We start from the raw sequence: 7765 nt of genomic DNA, 5'->3' as shown, positions 1-7765 counted from the left end.
TCCCCAGCAGGTAAACCATAAATGTATGCTACGTGAATGAATACATGGCTAAACCAGTACATCAAGAAACTTAATCAGGAGCAGTATGAAAAATTAGAAGATGGAAAGGTTAGAGACTGGAAATACAAAGACCAATTAAGTAAATGGCTATTACAATATCAGGTAAGTGGTAATCATGTTCTATTCTAGCTTGGAGATAACTAGAATAGAGAAGATAACAGATTCATGAGACATTAGGGAAGTAGAATTAACAGACTTTGGCAATCAAAGAGCTAGAATATGAACTCCTTGAGAGCAGGAAATATTTTTCATCTTTGTCTTTGTATCCTTAATGTTGACCACAATGTCTGATAAATAGCTGCTTATTAAGTTTCTGTTTGGAAAATGGCATCCATACTCAGAAAAAGGCCAAGGAGATTGTATGCGGATCAAAGCATACTATTTTTATTTTTTTTTGTTGTTTTTTTCTTTCTCATGATTTTTTCCTCTTGTTTTGATTTTTCTTTCACAACACGACTAATATGGAAATATGTTTAAAATTATTGTACATGCATAACCTCTATCAGATTTCTAACTGTTTAGGAACAGGGGGAGGAAAGCGAGGGACAGAAAAAATTTAGAGATCAAAATCTTCCAAAAATGAATGTTGAAAACTATTTTTGCATGTAAGTGGGGGGAAAATACCATTAAGTAGAAAATAATAAGTATCTTGAGTTGGATCAAGTAGACAACTGATTGAATGTAATAAAAGGAGAGAGAGAGAGGAATAAATAAAAAATAATATTAAGGCTTTAAGCATGCATGCATAGGTGAATGATGGTTCACTTGATAGAAATAGGAAAGTAAAGAGAAGTGGGTTTTAAAGGAAATAAGTATGGTTTTGGACATGCTGAGTTTAAGATGCAGGTTCAGAGAGATATCCAGGCAAAGGAAAATATGACTCTAAAGTTTAGGAGAAAAATGAATGGGGATTATAGCTTCATGAGTCATTTGCACATAAATGCCAGAGAGAAGATTCCACGCAGCATTCAATATTATGGTCTACCCTCAACTGAAAATTTTCTCTTCTCTGAGTATTAGTGACAATGCTTTTGTTCTTATCTTTCTGACTACCTATCTTGTTTTCTTTTACTAGATCATCATCCATATGTCCCCAGATTTGGGGCTTTGTTCTGGATCTTCTTTTTCCTTTCTATACTCTCTCTGTTAGGGAGATCACTATATCCCATGGGTTTAATTATAGTCCTTTCCATGCAGATGACTCTCAGATCTATTTACTCAGACCTTGTTCCTCTGCTAAATTCCAGTCTTTCATCACCAATTGCCTATTGGATATTTTTAACTAAATGTCCTGTAGGCATCTCAAAAGTGATAAATTTAAAACAACTCATTATATTTTTCCCCCTCAAACTCCTTTCCAAGTTACACACTTTAATATTTCTGTCAAAGCATCACTATCCTTCTGGCTATCCAGCTTGATTGACTTGAGTTATCTTATATATCTGATCAGTTAAAAAGTCTTGTTGCTTCTGTCTCCAAAACACCTTTAATATCCATACTTTTATTTCTACTTCCATGCCCATCACCTTAGTTCAGTTCCTTGTCATCTCTTTCCTGAGCAACAGCTTCCTAATTGGCTTCCCTGACTCAAATCTCCCCATTCCAATTTTCCAAAAAAACACCAAAACGATTTTCCTAAAGCACAGGTCTGGCTAGATCAGTGCCCACTCAGGAAAATCCAGTGGTTCAAATATGATCCTATATTTTTGGCATTTAAACTTCTTCACATACAGGCTCTAAGCATATTTATTATGTGTTGTTTTCCTCTATGCACTTTTATAGTCCAGCCCAACTGGTCTTCTTTCTGTTTCTTAAACATACTTCATCCGATGTTTCTATCTTTTCATTGGCTGATTTTTGTGCTTGGAATGCACTTTTCCCTCTTTTATGCTTCTTGAAAACCCCTCTTTGAAGTTCAATGCTACTCTTCTGCTGCATGAGACCTTTCCTTATTCACACAGATGTTGATACTTTTCCTGCCTCACTCCCTCCCAAAAGCAAACAAAAACAAAAACCTCATATGATTTAGTATGTATTTATATATAAAATTGTATCCCCTGATAACATGTCAGTTCCTTGAGGGTAGGGACTATTCATTTCTATCTTTATATCCCTAGTTCAAGTGCCTAGCACATAGTAGGAATTTAATAAATGATTTTTGTTTGTTAAGAAGAATTAAAACCTTGGGGAATAATAAAATTAAGAAGCACTGAAAAGGAAGAAAGAGGCAGCAATAAATGAATCAGAGAAATGATTAGAAAGAAGATGGAAAGCAAAAGAATAATGCCATTAAAGCAAATGAAGAGGTTATAGAGAGAGACAGTGTAATTAGAGAGCACTTGGATTCAAATCCCACTTCTGCTTTTTACTGCCTGACTAACCTTGGGCAGCTTGGCAAAGTGGTTAGAATTCTGGAATAAGGAAAACTCCTCTTTCTGACTTCAAATTTGGCTTCAAGACACTTATTAGCTGTGTGATCCTGAGCAAGTAACAATTCTGATTGCCTCAGTTTCTTCATCTGTAAAATGAGTTGCAAAAGGAAATAGCAAATCACTTTAATATTTCTGCCAAGAAAACCCCAAGTGGGATCACAATGAGAGACAGGAATGAAATGAAATAACAATCTTGGACAAGTGACATAAACTCCTTGGGCCTCAGTTTCTTCACTTGTAAAATGAAGAGCATAACTGACTAACCTCTGAGGTCCAGGTAAGATCTTTTATGCTGAGTGCTCACAGGGTGATCAGAAAAAGTGATACAAGGACACTCTCAAGATTTTTCTTAAGAACTTTAGAATTGACTTATGACATGGGATACACTGGCACAGGACTGCCCAGCATAGTGTACCCTCATCAGAGAAGATGCTGTGTTCTATGAGCAAAGTAGAATTGAATAAGCTCAGAAAAAATGTGGGATGGGCAGTTAGAGAAGGAACTCCAAATATTCATAGGGTATCAGATTATTGCTGTCTTGGGGAGGGAGAAAGGAGGAAAAAGAGAGAAAAATTTGGAACACAAGGTTTTGCAAAGATGAATTTTGAAAATTATCTTTGCATGTATTTGGAAAAATAAAATGCTTTAATAAAAATATGTTTTTCAAAATGTATATAGACATTATCTGTGTTGGACCTGTGGCAGAGTATTTGGAGCTTGTCTGATTAGTCAAAGGTGGATACATTGTAACTCTATATAACTAACTCTTTAACATAATGATATCATTTTGGACAACAACCATTATCCTAAATCAAGATGAAATTAAGGTGTAGTCAATTGCTTTAGGGAGAAGTTATAAAGATAATTTAAGGTAATTAGATTAGGTAAAGGAAGAAATTTTGTATAATCTTTGTAAAGCCCAAGGTCACCCTTTGACCAAGCACTCTCCTCTCTTGAAAGATAACCAGCATCAACTGGTACTATCCAAATGACTATACTAGTAGAATCTTAACACACTTTTTGTGTTATTAGTTTCCCTCCTATTTGGTGTACATTGTTTATGGATACTTGAGTCAGGAACCTTGACCAAATGAGACATTCGTCAACATCTCCAATATCCCCAATATCCCATAATGATGATACAAGAATACAAGGGAAAGAAATAGAAACCAAAGTTATTGTCCTCCCAGCCTCTACCAATCTCTTCTTCCACAAATATTCTACTAAAACATTATTTGGTTTCTTCATTCCAAGTGATGTACACTCCATTCAATTGTCAACACTAGATGATGGCTAACTCCACATGTCTGCCCCTTAGAGCCTTACCAATCAATTCAGGCACCTGAGGTCCATTTAATTGGGGGAAAGAGAAGAGGGAGAGTGTTGACTAAAATGTGACTACTGCAGGGCCCAGCTGAGGTAATCTGTAGACCACATTCGAGAAGGTTGAGAAATTAAGAAGACTGGGCATTCAAAGGGGGCAGAGATTGGATTGGAGAAATCAGATATTAAGTTTACTGGAAAGGAATGAGAAAGTCTTGAAGGACCATAGTTAAGAATCTGAATAGAATAGAGTTGGTTGGTTGTTGTCCTTTGTTCTGAAAGAACAAAATGACATCACTATGTTAGAGTCAAGTTAGTGGTTTATCAGACCAATACAAGCTTGGAATGTTCTGCCACAGGTTGGATACACTGTAAAGTTTAAAGGAGACCACTAAGTGATAGAGGCAGAGGGGTGTCCTGAAAGTGGCAGAGAGGAGCAAAGAACATCCCTCCTCTTTCTTCTTCTGGCTATTACTGTCGAAGAATTTTCAAAAAGAAGCAATTAGCCTAGGAGAGAACTCCAAGCTGTGGGGTCTTCATTGTGAAATCTAGGTTTCATTGAACACTAGAAGATTTTTTTTAAAAAGTGAGTGGAAGGGATGAAAGAGAGAGCTTTATAAATTGATGTCTTTTGTTTTTATATGACATTATTTCTCTCTACATCTCTTTTCCTCCCTCCCATTCAGAGAACAATCCTTTATATTTAAAAAAAGTTTCAAGAGGAAAAAATTAGCAAAACCAAGCAGCCCATGGAAAAAACTAACTGCATATGCAATATTACTTACTCATATATCCTCACCTTTGCTGGGAGTGAGTGAAAAATATAATCTTTTTTGCGGGGGAGAACCAGGCTTCCTTCTTATAATTTTACATCATTAACTTTTGATTGTTTTATGCTTATATTCATTCCATTTACTGGGGTTGTAGTCATCATGTATAATTGTTTTCCTGGCTTGAATTATGAAAGGAAATTTATTATCAATAGAAGTAAATTCTAAAAGGCACAGGAAAAGAGAAGGTAGTGAAAGATAGGGATGGGGGAAAGGTAGAGATGAAATGGATATGGATGAGCATCTGGAGAGAGGTAAAAGGGAAAACAGGTTACAGAGATGGAGAAAGGGAAGAGTCAGGGAAGATATCAGTAGGCGCTATTTCACCTAAGACTCAGTGATGGGGAGAATGGGCACATTGCCTATCTTATTCCTTAATTTTTCTCTCAGAAATCTAATACTGGTTTAAACTACCTCTTCATCCTCTCCCAGGGCCATAATCCTGCTAATGTCAATAGCGACATGGGCCAACAGAGATGATATACTTAGGGAAAAGAAATATAGGGACAACAAAATAAAGGAAAAGGTTTGTCAGGGGAGTGAATCACCTTGGTGAGTCAGGGAATGAGTCACTGCCAGTGTAACATATATGAGATTTTACCTACTCTTCTAACTGATGTTATATATATATATATTGATGGGAAAGCACATCTCACATTTACAAGAGGAATGTTTTTTAGCTTCTTATTACTTACTACTCCTACTAAGCCATTTTGCTAATTTAATTGCTATAATCTAATTATGTTTACTAGCAGACTATTAAAGGGCACCCTGATTAGAGTTCCTGAACTATAGTTTTAGAAATAGGCATCCATAAATTAACTTTGAATTTGAAAGGGACTCAATATATGTTTGTTTTGTGGGAGTAGCCTCAGAGGGAGTGCTATATAAGTAGGAAAAATAAAACCCAGAGAAGTAAATATTAGAATATCCAGAACCATCACTGAGGCAAAGAATAGTGGATGATTTTTAAAAATAATGATCACTCATAGTCTGTGGTAAGGTATTACCACCTGTAGAGTAAACATTTACACATATACATATGCACATAAGCAATGGCTTTGTTTGTTCAGAGCTTAAAAAGAAAATTACTGAATATACTGATTTTTCTCTCCAGTTTCAACAGTGGTTGGCATTTGCTATTTAGCTGTGAAATATATACACACACATAAATACATGTATGTGTACATGTGTATAAACACATGTGTGTGCATGTATATTAAAAGGTATATGTATAATATTTTCCATATATATTCATATGGAAACTGTGTGATATAGAAGATTAAGAGCTAAACATGAAGCCAAGAAAATCTGAATTCAAGTCTCTATTCTGACATATTTGTTACGTAACCTTGAGCAAGGTTTTTAACCCTTCAGTGATTTAGCTTCTTTAATTGTGGTTTGAGACCCCACATGGAATCTAATAATTGAATGTGGGGGGAGGTCACAAAATTAAGATTTACTATCATTAAATATTTAATTCATATATATATATGTGTGTACATATATGTATATGTATATATTATATGTCTGTATATGCTGGCTCATAAAATTTCTTGGGTGAATCTATAATCATATGAAAAAATGTTTTAAATCAATATTGATTAGAGAAATGCAAATTAAGTAATTTGAGTAATACTTCACACTTATCAGATTGACTAAAAGATAATGATAAATGTTGGAAGGAATTAGGAAAACTGGGACACTAATGCATTATTGATGGAATTGTGAACTGGTACAATCATTTTGGAGAGCAATTTGGAATTGTATCCAAGGGGCTATCACACTGTGTCTGAATCCCGAATAGATTGTAAAAGAGGGGAGAGGACCCACATGTGCAAAAATGCTTGTAGTAGCATTTTTTGTAGAGTCAAGGAATTAGAAATTGAGTAGATGCCTATCAATTGGGGAGTGGCTAAATAACTTGTGGTATTTGAATGGTAATAGACTACATTCTATAAGAATGATGAGCAGGCTGATTTCAGAAATGTCTTTCTGGAAAGACTTACATAAACTAATGCTGAGTGAAGTGAGCAGTACACAGTTAACAGCAAGATTATGTGATGATTAACTATGATAGATGTAACTCTTCTCAGCAATATAGTGATCCAAGACAATTCCAATAGTCTTAGAAAGGAAAATAATATTCACATCCAGAGATCGATCTATGGATATTGAATGCAGATTGAAGCATACTATTTTCACCTTTATTTTTTCCCTTTCTCATGGTCTTTCCTTTTTGTTTTGATTTTTCTTTCCAATCTAACTAATATGGAAAAATGTATGATTGTATATATAGTGTATATCTATATACAATTTATTATATATATGTGTGTATATATATATGTCTATATACATAATTTATATAAGTGTGTGTAGATCTATATCTATAAAATCTATATCACATTTCTTGCTGTCTTGGGAAGAGAAGAGGGAAGGAAGTCAGAGAAAAAAATTAGAATTCAAAATCTTTCAAAAATGAATATTGATGAGTTAAAATCTGGCTTCAGACATTTAACACTTCTAGCTGTTTGACCTTGAGCAAGTCATTTGACCCCAATTGCTTCAGCCAAAAACAAGCAAATAAAAAAAAAAAAAGAATGTTGAAAACTGTCTTTATGTGTAATTGGAAAAAATAATATACTACTAAATGGGGCTACTAGTGGGAAAAGTTTAAGAAATACTATTCTAGAAAACTCTATAAAAGTCTGCTGACTTACATTGGTAAAGCGAGTTCCCTCATTCAAATATTTTCCATGCCAGTGAAATCATAGGTCCATCCCTTCTATTATTCTGTGATCATCTCTATCCTTTGGTTAGGAATATTTTCCTTTAGACATAATTGTAATGAATACTTACTTCCATCATCTTTAATTATTTTTATGATGCAAATCCTTTATATTTAGATAGTAAATACATTTTCATATGGTATATCTTAAGACATTGGTATAAATCTCATTTTAGCTAAATAGTAGTCCAGTTTTCCAAGCTGTTTTTGTCAAATAGGGACTATGTCCCCCACAATAGTTTATATTCCTGAATTTTTCAAACACAAAGCCCCAGTATTCTTTGCTTTATGTTTTGCTTATTTTTGTCAAGAAATTTGAGTTCCAGAAATTC

General features: G+C 34.4%; 1 long non-coding RNA gene across 1 annotated transcript in view; it reads left to right on the top strand.

Moving 5' to 3' along the window:
* The first annotated feature begins 43 nt into the window (after positions 1-43).
* Positions 44-7765, top strand: part of LOC141560680 (uncharacterized) — a 181157-nt gene continuing 173435 nt past the window's right edge. The window contains exon 1 of the long non-coding RNA XR_012487777.1: positions 44-162. This is a non-coding gene — a long non-coding RNA (uncharacterized LOC141560680). The remainder of the gene's footprint in view (positions 163-7765) is intronic.

Source organism: Sminthopsis crassicaudata, chromosome 3 (assembly GCF_048593235.1).
Source record: "Sminthopsis crassicaudata isolate SCR6 chromosome 3, ASM4859323v1, whole genome shotgun sequence".
NCBI classification, from domain to species: domain Eukaryota; kingdom Metazoa; phylum Chordata; class Mammalia; order Dasyuromorphia; family Dasyuridae; genus Sminthopsis; species Sminthopsis crassicaudata.
Note: the sequence above shows the minus strand (reverse complement) of the source record. Positions and strands in the feature narration are given on the sequence as shown.